The sequence below is a fragment of the Canis aureus genome, chromosome 9 (genome assembly GCF_053574225.1).
Source record: "Canis aureus isolate CA01 chromosome 9, VMU_Caureus_v.1.0, whole genome shotgun sequence".
Lineage (NCBI taxonomy): Eukaryota > Metazoa > Chordata > Mammalia > Carnivora > Canidae > Canis > Canis aureus.
Window position 1 is genome coordinate 62,124,052 of NC_135619.1, and position 12,253 is coordinate 62,136,304.

At 40.5% G+C, this 12,253-nt stretch overlaps 1 long non-coding RNA gene across 1 annotated transcript in view; it reads left to right on the forward strand.

The window, feature by feature from the left end:
* LOC144320181 (uncharacterized) overlaps nucleotides 1-5,987 on the forward strand; it is a 59,637-nt gene extending 53,650 nt beyond the window's left edge. The window contains exon 2 of the long non-coding RNA XR_013385744.1: nucleotides 5,768-5,987. This is a non-coding gene — a long non-coding RNA (uncharacterized LOC144320181). The remainder of the gene's footprint in view (nucleotides 1-5,767) is intronic.
* Nucleotides 5,988-12,253: the final 6,266 nt, after the last annotated feature.

Here is a 12,253-nt window from a genome sequence, read left to right on the forward strand (position 1 = left end):
TTCTGTTATAGAAATGGCAGGAACATTGAGAGAATGGAACATCCTAATAACCTTCCCAGTGCTAGGCACAGAGACTTCCTTATTGAATAATGGGCTTTTATTATAAAAGAGGAATCTGTGTTGTTTTTCCCTTAAGATCAAGTGGTAAACCTTTCCCTCTGCTGCCCACTGAATTTTAATTATTTTTTTTTAGTATAGTTGACACACAATGGTCCATTAGTTTTGGGTGTGTCACTTAATGATTTAACAGGTTTATACATTATGGTATGCTCCAGACAAGTATAGCTACCATCTGTCACCACACAATACTATTACAATATCATTGACTCTATTCCTTATGCTTTGCCTTTCATCCCTGTGAATTATGCCTCTATCTCCCACTCTCCTTCACACTCTTCACTAATTATTAATTTTTAAAGAGACTTTCAGTATCCAAGCATTATCTTGAGTAGCGATGGCTTGCTACTACTTTTTTTTAAAAAATGCATTAATGACAAAATTAATTATTATTATATTATATATAATATTATATTATATTAATTATTATATATTTGGGTCTGTAGACTTTAATTCTTTCTCCATTTTAAAATTGGAGCACTTTAATTTTCTTTAGGGACATTTTTCCAAGTCAGTTGGTTCCAAACATCACAATAGGGTTAAACATTTGGAAGCCATGACAGACCCTTGACAGTTGGACATTAGATTGATGGGAAGATGGAAACTGCACACAAAACCATCATTAATAATGAGCATATGCAGGAAGGATCTCTCACAGCACACCGTGTTGAAATGATAAATGTGGAATATTAATTTAGGAAATAGCAATGTAGAGCCATTTTTAAACCAAAAACCAAGGTTAGAATCAACCATGCCATGCCTCTGAAAAGTAAAGTTGAAAAAAGAGGGTGAGAGGCCTTGGATATTCTAGTCACTTGCTCACTAGCTCACCTGGCTGTAGTCCTACCTAAAGCCACCCTCTTCCCAAATACAGTGATGGTATGCAGATATCAATACATTGGTAATCTTTCTAGCCCAAACAGGGTCAGGGAATTCAGATAATTAGTCATGTAGCCTGCCGCAGGCTCTACTGCTGAATTCAGTGCATGGGGACAAATGGGTGTAAACAGGCATTAGATAAGAGTGTAGCTTATGGATGTAAGGTTATGGAATATCTCCCCCCTTGGAGGGAAGAAGGAAGTCAGTCACATATATAGCTGATTCCTTGCTCTGGCTAAAAGCGTTAAAGAAGAAACCTTCACTTAGGATTTATTAATCATAATTTTGTAGGTCAAAATATTTCAAACTGAGTAGCTAGTTATATAGATATAACAGAGTACCTTTTTTTTTTAAGATTTAATTTATTTATTCATGAGAGACAGAGAGAGACAGAGAGATAGAGACAGAGGGAGAAGCAGGCTTCATTCCATGCAGAGAGCCTGACGTGGGACTCAATCCCAGGTCTCCAGGACCACACACCTTGGGCTGAAGGCAGAGCTAAACCACTGAGCCACCTGGGCTGCCCCAGAATAACTTTTCTTAATGACACATATTTTAATTAAATTTTAGTAGTTATATTTTTTTTTCTGTTTTTATCAAAAACCAGAGATGACTAAAGTGTTTGACAGACTTGAAACTGGTAGAATTTTAAGTTTTTCTGGAGTGTGTTCTGTTGCTTATATGGGTATATAAATATTCAATACACTGGCTGGTTTTACAAATAATGACATTTTTTTTCTGTTGAGAAATGAATTACTTAAAGACCTCAGAGCTATTGACTAATCAAAACTAGAGATATGTTGCAATAAGGAAAAACACCACCTTGATAAAGTGAAAGGGGAAAAAGAAAAGAAGATTTTATAAAAGCCTCAGACTGGGTGATTTTAAGGTGAGGGAGAACTTATGGCATCATACCTTTGGATTGGTGGGATTAAGAATGTGAAAGTCTGGAAGCAAGTTTTGACAAGCTAGGTATTAGCCTTGATAAGCAAGCTGTTTAGTTGGTTGATAGTATTACCTTCCAAGAACAAATATCTTCCAGGAACTGAGTTATTCTTGCTTGGTGTCAGTACACATTAATATTAAGAAACAAAAAATATGCCCCATCTCGATGGTATCAGAATTATGTTTGAGTCCATTTTCTCTTTCCTTCCTTCTTTCTTTTTCTTTCTTTTTTAAAATACATTTTCCTTTCCTTTCTTCTCTTCCTTCCTTCTTTGCTCATTTACTTTTAAAAACAGATCAAGGCAGCCTCCCAAGAAAGTTATCATAGTAAAACTAAAAACCATCTGGTCCAACACAAACGTCACAAAGACAAAAGAGGAATTCTAATAAGATAGTCATGGCTGAGAAAGGCTACAGCAATTAGTGTCAGATCTTTCCATGAGCACCCGGAAAGTCCAAACAAAGAGGTGAATAAGATATTGACACAGCAAAAAAAAAAAAAAAAAAAAAAAATATATATATATATATATATATAAAGATACATATTTATTTAATTATTAGGAAAAAAAATCCCTGCTCCTTAGCTTTGTGGAGCAAAACATGCTGGAGAGAAATAAAGATTTTGAATAAATACATGCATGTGGAAGACCTCAGAACTCACGAATATACTGAAACCTCAGGTAACCCCAAAGACTCAATTAAAAATATAACGTGGAAGGATGGGGGCACCTGAGTGGTGCAATTGGTTAAGTGTCTGATTCTTTTGTCTCAGGTCCTGATCTCAGGGTCATGGGACAGAGCTTTGTGTGTGGCTCCGCACTGAGCACTGAGTCTACTTAAGATTCTCTCTCCCTCTCCCTCTGCTCCTCCCACTCATTCTTTCTCTGTCTCTGAAATAGATAAATAAGGCTTTTTTTTCTAAGTGAAAGGATGTAAATGTACTATAATAAGACCATTTTTTATATGACAGTAGGGTAGATCCTTACATGGTGACCCAATTTCTTACCTTACTTCATCTACTGGCCTAAAACTTTATAGAGAACTATTGGTCTCTAGTTTGGGGCTTTTCTGACCAGACAGTTTGCTCACACCACCTGGGCTACAGAACCCAGCCTTGCAGGTATGCCTCTGTGATGGCCTGAATCATTGGTTCCAGTCTTTCACTTCCTTGTTTATCCATCCTTTTATAATTCATCCATATTGTTGCCATGACAGAATGTGTTCTCCTGGCCCCAACCTTGGATTGGCCACGTGACTGTTTTCGATAATAAGAAGTCAGTAAAACTGAAATGGATAGAGGTGTGAAATGTATGTGCTGGATCAGCTTTATTTTCTTGCCCTTTTGCTTTCACCATGGGAGAAACTTCCCATGTCACCACTTAGTTACTAAAGAACAAGAGAACCTGACCTTAATCTTCAGCCTAGAATCCAAGGTAGATGGAACCCAGGCCACATCAGCCAAACACCCCAGTGGGCTCAGAGATGCACCAGTCAAACTAAATTTAAGCCATCCGGTTGGAGAGTTAAGGATGGAGGGAGTGGCCACACAGCAGACCACAGAGCTGACTTTTTCTAAAGTCTTCTGAGACATTTCAGAGTTCAATCTCTCACATGTATCCTTGATCCTGTGACTATTCTTTTGTGATTTGGTAACAAACAAGTCAGAGTTGCCATTTATAACAATCTAAAAACCTGGCTCACTCTTGTGATCTGGCCAGCATCAAAGAATGAGCTCCCTCCTATCTCAGATATAGCATTCTTGAATATATTTGCCAGACCCATCAAATTTCCACTGGAGGCTACAATACAGGAAAAACTGTTGTGAGAAATTACCCAAACCTAGCCCCACAGTTTAGAAATATCTGCAGACATTCAACACAACACACTCACTCACACACACACACACACACACACACATTTTAGCACAGTTTTTCTTCTGTCTTACATAATGCTGCTCTAGGATCTGCTTACCTATCCCTGCAATGGAGTGGGAAAAGCTAAGTGCCTCACCTATTATACAGGGTCAAAGTGGAGTAGAGGAAGAAAGGAGGTAGAACGGGTATGTGGCCATTTGGGCAGGCACTGATTAAGGGAGACAGCCCTCAGGAGACAAGATAGTCTGCTTCAATTGCTGGTTCTGGGTGAAAAAGGAGGTGCTAAGGCTCACGCAGGCACATATCCATCTGTCCCAAATTGCTAGCATTAATGCAAGTGAATTAAGATTGCCCCTCCTCTTCCATAATCACCATCAGGGGTCATGTCTGGTTTTCCCATCATCACCAGCCCCTGAAAGTGATGATTATTGAAGTCAAATCCTCCCTAAAATAAAAAAACACTCCCCAGGGAGGGGGTAGTCAAGCCTGTGATTTGGCTGGGCATCTTGCAGTGGATGCATTTGCTGAGTTCTGTCCTTCCCTAGAGACATCCCAGGTAAGAGTCTTACACTTGTGCCAAATTTGGTACTTAATGAAGCAATCAGCTTATCTCCCACCTCTAGCCACATCGACTCCAATTTTACTTATCTGGATAGGTTTGGCTTTAAATTCATTACTAATAGTCTCAGTTTGTATTTTGATTAATGTTTAAGCTCCTTCAAATCCCTTTGGAGAAAGCTGAGAGCTGAAGCTTGAATAAACAATGAGATATTCTCAGACTTCAAAGAAGCATTACCTTAAGGGGCCTAGCCAGGCTGTGGAATGCTGAGCTTCTTTCTGCCTGGTCCTAATTAGCCCTGGGGTCTGGCAAACCTGCGCAGTCCAAAGGCATTCAGCCGAGGCCCCTGGCACGCTTTCTCAACTACCCTCACATCTGGGCTCACCACATCCTTGGATCATCATCTGAAGAAAATATTTTCTTCTGTTCTTGTTCTGCCTGGGGAATATCAATCCTTCTCCTCCTCTTCCGTCTCTCTCCTTTGAGTAGGGACAAAAATCAGTTAGCCAACTAAATCTTTTTCTCCCCAAGTGTAGGGTCTTGAGGTTAATGATTGCGAACTTTAAGGGAGGTAAAAGAGATACAACACCATTGAAACAATGGGGTTTGTGAGCTCTGGTCTCAATTCTCTCCCCTGGGGGTTCCTCTCTAGACCTTTAACTGGGAAAACACTTCACATTTCAGATGAAAGCCTTGCAAAATAACTCTCTAGTGCCTCCCCTTGGGCACCACAAGGCCTACAGCACTGAAGCTGAATTCCCCGCCATTGGAGAAAAGTGAGTCCTACAAGGAAAAAAGAAAAGTTGGTTCACTCTCCATCTTCCTCCCCAGGTCCCCACGTCTGTGCTAACCCTGAGATGTCAACTGTTCCAAGCCTTTGCTGATGCACCACCAAGGCTGTGGTGCAGGTAGGTCAGGGGTCAGCACACTGTAGTCCAGGGGCCGAATGCAGCCCCAGCCTCCCCCATTTGTTTATGGATCTTCTATGGCTCCCTTCCCTTCCAACCACTGAGTGGCACAGTTGAGTAGTTGAAACTGAGACTGGATAGTTTGTAAAGCCTAAAATACTTATTACCTAGATCTTTACAAGAAAAGGTTGCCAAGAGAGGAAAGAGAAAGACAAAAGAAAATCAAAGATAAATCTGGTGTCAAGATGCAATATAATTTCAGTTCCCGTTCATCCAGTCAGAATCATTTTTTTTTCCCCAGATTTGCAGATGTGGAGCAAAATACTCTCAAGAATTAGACTCCGACATCAACGAGGGTCCAACTGACATGCATTTTCTAAGAAAATTTCTCCATGGATATTATTTGGCATCACGCAGAGGGAGGGCTGAGATAAGTTGCAACCTCGATTAAGGCTAAACCTATACTCTTTTTGTCTTGTATGCAGGTTCCCAGACCAAAATGAAGTCTTCAGCTACTGCAAAGGACTCCCCAAAACATCCTTGAGATTGTGCTCAATGATGCAAGGGCTGTTCTGAACCCTCACAGAGAAAACACAACTACAAAAAGGCTGTGGCGAGTAACGAAGAGTGAAATCAATCCAGACCCCCCTATAAGATGTGGGTTCTTCAGAGAGAAATAAAAACCTGTTGGGTTGCTTGTCCTTACTGCCTGCTTGTAAAGCGTATTCAATTATTCATTTTATTCACTTGACTGACCACTTAAAAACTATGTAGTCAGTGCTTTGGCAATAATTTCATTTCTAAGTGTTCCGCCTGGTTATTTTTCTGTGTGTGCACACTATTAATTAGTGACTATGGAGAAGTCCATACATTTCAGCATTCTGTAGCAGTGGTGCCTGAATCTATTACCCATGAAAGCCAGAGTCTACAGTCACTGAGTAGGCACAAAGAGATAAGTATTGATTTTATTTTTGAGTTTTAATTTCTTCTCATTGAATCTATGTGAGTGGATTGCATCCAAACAACCCTCACAGCTCAGTGAAGTACAATGCAAGATGCACACAGCTGTCTGCCCGCGGGGTGGGCTCAGCCTACCAGCTCACGTTTTTGGGAGGCTTTATGTGTGTCACTGATGGAGAATCAATGAGAAAACATTTGGGGCTCTTCAAAAATGCAGCCAAATCCTCTCTGAGCCTTAGTGTCTTATTAAATTGGGACAAGGGTATTAAGGACCTCCTGTGTTCAGAACTTCTGATGTGGTTGCATTCGGTTGATTCAGGCTCCCAGTGCATCATGAAGCTGGCCTTAATAAGACAGCAGAAAGTCTCCAACCGGTGAGTGGGGACATCTGGGCACTAATGTGGCCTTGGCTTAATGGATGCAATGTAATAGGATGAAGCAAGTGTTGCTGTACCTCCGTGTTCATCTGCTTAATGGAGATGAGACAAAGCAGGTCACAAACCTGTCTGGACCAAGATCCACATAAATAAAGAAGGAGAAAGCAGTCTTATTCCTTTTGAGAAAGAATGAAGCCTTTAGTTAGCCACTACACATTCTTGGTGTCAGATACAGAGAAAAATGTTTTAAGTGAAATGCAGAGAAAGGAGACTTGTATTAGGACAGATGAGGATTGAACAATCTGGAATTCTTTGTACTCCTGTAGTACCTACAATATGCTAAGTAGTGTTGTAGTTTATAAAAAAAAAGCTAACCCTCATAACAATAATCTGATCAAGGTACTATTATTGCCTGCAGTATATTACAGATGAGGAGACCAGGGCGCAACGTTTTTGAGCACACAAAGCCATGCAGCCAGCAGGAGGCTCCAAGCTCTCAGCTTCTAGGTCCCTAACCCTGATGTAGACCAGTTTCTCACCCCTTGGGCTGCCTCAGGTGGACCAGAGTCCAATGCATCATTTCCTCCTGGAGGACTTCAAGGTAAGGGCCCAATTGGGCAAATGCTGGTTCTGGTCACTATTTTTAGGCAAATGAGCTATGTTATCCAGAGAACTCAGTTCACCATGTGCAAGCAATCAGTCACGTGGAGATTTGTTTTGGTTTTGTTTAGGGTATTTTCAAAACAGATCCCAAGACACCTAGAGATTGAGCAGTGCCAACAAAGAGATGCTAAAATCCAGCTTTTCACTGCAAATACTAATATAAATTATGTTCTGATTAAATCGTGCTTGAAATATTCAACCTCTAGGAGCATAGGAGCATATATCCACATGTTTAACATCTTAATATTTTTGAATTTAAAAAATTAAAATTAAAAAATAACATCTTACATGGATTTCTTTAATCCATTCTGTTCACACCTCTGAGCAAGCACAGGCTGCTGTTGATGTTCTTCAGACTCTACCCAGCAGACAGCCTTACTCAAATGGCACCCTTTTGAAGCCTTCCTGTGCCCCACTTTGCTTTTGAATTTGGGGTTCCTCCTCATCACCCAACGGGTACATTCCTGGAGGGAAACACTCTCATTTTTCACTTCCACGTTTTTATTGTCTGTTTCTTTCTGAACACTACCTTCAGTCATGCCTCTCCCAATAACAAGCAGACAAGATTGAAGATTCCCCTCAGCCCACCTCTATCTCAGGGGTACAGAAAGAAGCAAAGGGTTTATATGTCTTTGTGACCTTTATAAACAACACAAATTCAAGGAAAAAATTGTAAGATCCACTCATTGAGATGACCCAACTCTGGGCTGCTAAGTAATACCAGAAACTCTCCAGGTTAAAGCGGAGATACACATGCATGTAAGTAGCTCTGCGTGTGGGTGTGCATATGTGTGCAGGTATGCAAATGTGCATATATGCATTATATGCATATTTAAATTTTCAGAATTGATAAAACCAAGTAATGGGGCACCTGGGTGACTCAATGTTTGAGCATCTGCCTTCGGCTCAGGTCATGATCCCAGTGTCCTGGGGTAGAGTCCCACATCAGGTTCCCACAGAGAACCCACTTCTCCCTCTGCCTATGTCTCCGCCTCTCTTTCTCTGTGTCTCTCATGAATAATTTTTTTTTAAATCTTAAAAAAAAAAAAAGGAATTGCCCGACCTTTCATGATGTCACAAAATTGATATTAGATGATGTGTTAATGAAAACAAACAAACAAACAAAAACAAAAAACTGAACAGCCCAGGTGGCTCAGCGGTTTAGCGCCACCTTCAGCCCAGGGCATGATTCTGGAGACCTGGCATTGAGTCCCACATCAGGCTCCCTGCATGGAGCCTGCTTCTCCCTCTGCCTGTGTCTCTGCCTCTCTCTCTCTCTGTGTGTGTCTTTCATGGATAAATAAATAAAATCTTAAAAAAAAAAAAAAAAAGAAAAGAAAAAAGGAAAAAGTAAAACTAATGCTCTGAACCACAGCTAGGAGGACACAGATAAACATTTTATCTGACACGGGATCAAAGAAACCCCCAAAAGCAACAGATGAAATCACATGTGGCCTATTGGTTGGTATATTATTTTCAGCACATAAAGGATATTATAAACAAATATCAACCAGAAACTTAGACAATGATATGGGCTTAAACTCTCTAGGAGTTAAGACTTGTAGAAATCTGCACTTTTTCAAGCTTTCAGGAGATTCTGAGGCCCCCAGAAGACTGTCCAGCCGTCAGGGAAGTACGACCCCCCCAGGCAGTTGCTGCATAGCGTCCTACCTCCAAACAAATCCTGTTCCTGTGGTTTCCTCCTAATCATGGCCTCAGATCTTCATCTGTAAAATGAGAGTCTTGTAGCAATACAAAAACCTTGAGTTTCTCATCTCGTAGGCCAGGGGCTTTTGTAACCCTGGTTACATTTCCTAGAAGGAGCAGAAAGTCTGGGTTCTGCGGAATGGGTCAGCAGTGAGGTGACCTCACTTGAGGGAAGACCGCTCTGACCCTTCTTTCTACTGCCCCCAAATCTGAGCTGTTAAAAATAATTCCATACATACATCTGGGTGGCTCATGCTTACAGACAGGAATGAACCTGGTAGGGGCTCCATTCTGCCAGCTGGCTTGTTGAACTGATTTGTTCACCAAAAGGACCCAAAAAGTTGATGGAAAATAGCAGTTGGGAGTCTATCCTGCCTACACTTCTATCGACAAAAATAACTGAAGAGACAGAACTTTCTAAAAGCAATAAAATGTTTGCTGGAGCACGGTTAGATTTATTACAAATAAAATGCCACCGGTACAATTGAGGCAGTGATGGATCCCTAGGCAGGACCAGGTGACAGAAAGAATGAGGGCTGTGGGGTCTCCTACTCAGGGGATGCCAGCTGGCCTCTCTGACCCTTAGTTTTCCTCGTCTGCAAATGAAAGTCATACCTGCCGGAAGATTGTAAATGACCTTTAAAAATAGAAGGAGGCTAATAGGTATAGTTCCCTATTTTATTTTGGGAACAGAATCCACTGCCTTCTTCCTGGGAGGATCATGGTTGTCCAACTTTTGTGTTCCACTCCTGCCTCCTATAATGGGCCCAACTTGTAAAAATGGGCCCATTTATTCATTTTAGACATATTCTTTAGCCCAAATCATTGTCCAAGTTTCTAGTTGGTAATTGTTTATAATATCCCTTCTGTGCTGAAAAAAATTATATTGACAAATAGGCCACGTGTCATTTCATCTGTTGCTTTTGGGGGTTTCTTTGATCCCATGTCAGATAAAATGTTTGTCTGTGTCCTTCTAGCTGTGGTTCAGAGCGTTAGTGCGTTTTTTTTTATTAATGCATCGATCTAATATCAATTTTGTGACATCATGAAAGGTCAAGCTATTACTTGGTTTTATCAATCCTGAAAATTTAAATATGCATATAATGCATATATGCACGTCTGCATGCCTGCACACATGCACACCCACATGGACAGCTACTTACATGCACGTGTATCAGCCCGCTTTAACCTGGAGAGTCTCTGGTATAGTTAGCAGCTCAGAGCTGGGTCATCTCAATGAGCGGATCTTACAATTTTTTTCCTTGAATTTGTGTTGTTCATAAAGGTCATAAAGACATATAAACCCTTTGCTCCTTTTTGAACCCCTGAGATAGAGGTGGGCTGAGGGGAATCTTCAATCTTGTCTGCTTGTTATTGGGAGAGGCATGACTGAAGGTAGTGTTCAAAAAGAAATAGATAATAAAAACGTGGAAGTGAGAAATGCAAGTGTTGCCCTCTAAGAATGTACCCTTTGTGTGATGAAGAGGAACCCCGAATTCAAGAGAAAAGGGGGGCATGGATGGGAAGCCAAGGGGAGTGCCTCTTGAGTGAACCTGTCTGCTGGGTAGAGTCTGATGAACATCAACAGCAATCTGTGTTTGCTCAGAGGTAAACAGGGTGGATCAAAGAAATCCACGTAAGATGTTATTTTCTTTAATCTTAATTTTTTTACTTAAAATATATTAAGATGCTATTTAAACACGTGGGTAGACACATGTTCCTATACTCCTAGAGATTGAGCAGTACAACAAAGAGATACTAAAATCCAGCATTTCACTGCAAATACTAATATAAACTATATTCTGATTAAATTGTGCTGGAAATGGCATTGTTTGCATTTTAGAACAGCCTTCATTTCTGTTAGACATTTATGTTGCATTTTCATTAGCCTGGATTACCCTTTAGTAGGTATTTTCAGTTATGGTATTTAAAATAATTAGGACATGATGCTATGAACACTACTAGTACCTTTGGAATAATAGTGGGGAAACCTTCACAATTTTTCTTCCTTTGAAAATATTTAAAGCTTTTGTCCTAAGATAAAGTGACTTGATTTCAGTAAGCTAACATGCCACATTGTTGGCATGTGGACTAAAGCACACATATTTTTGTATGGATTATGTTGCTCCCCCTTTCCTCTCTACCAGGGGAGAAGGCAGAGGTGTGAGATACACTTTGGATGTCTGACAGCGCAGCCTACTAGAAGGGACATGACAAAGCCAGAGGAGCCATTCTGGGGAAGGATAAATCTGAGTAAGTATCTCAAATAATGATATAGAACCTGTGTGGTGTGGACTGAAGGTGGCATGGACATTCAGAATTGAGGACTAAAGGGCAGTATTTCAGGAACACCTGAAGACATGAAAATCACCAGGCTGGTGGTAGGCCCCAAAAGGACAGTGTCCACAGGAGTATTTTATACACCAAGAGGCATGATTTGCATGTAACATGGAAACACCTTCTCATCCCCCAGGACATGAGGAATCAGAAGACCTTCATTCAATCCCATCACTATCTTTTCCCCATTGCACAACGGGGGAAACGTACTTATGTAAGTCTTGTTTCTTCTGAAGAACTGTTTCCTTTCCTGGAAAATTGGCTTATTACCACTACTCGTTAAAACTCATTGAAAAAAACAATGTACATTGGGGCACCTGGGTGGCTCGATCTGTTGAGCATCTGACTCTCAATTTCAGCGATGGTCATGATCTCAGGGTCATGGGATCAAGCCCGGAGACTGGCTTTCATGCTGAGTGTGGAACCAGCTTACGATTCTCTCTCTCTCTCTCTCTCTCTCTCATTCTCTCTCTCCCTCTGCCCCTCTCCCCCTGCATTCTCTCTCTCTCTCTTTTTCTCTCATTAAAAAACAATGTACATCATAATATTTTTAGTTGTAAAAATAAGGACCCTCTATAAATATTAATGTTATCATCAACTTCATGAGGATATTGGGAGAATTCATGTGAAAACTGGAATAAAAGACACAAGAGTCCTTCATAAAAGGGAAAGTACTCTTTGTTTATCTGTAAAATGAAAATTGACCTTTTTTTCATACTCTTTTCTTTTGATCATTCTTTCTTCTTTTTCTTCCTTCCTTTCTTCCTATCTTTCTTTCTTCCTTTCTTTCTTCCTATCTTTCTTTCTCTCTCTCTTTCTTTCTTTCTTTCTTTCTTTCTTTCTTTCTTTCTTTCTTTCTTTCTCTTTCTCCTCCTTTTTCTTCTTCTCTGTTCTTTCGTTTGCTAAAAGAAAAATGCTATGGCTTTT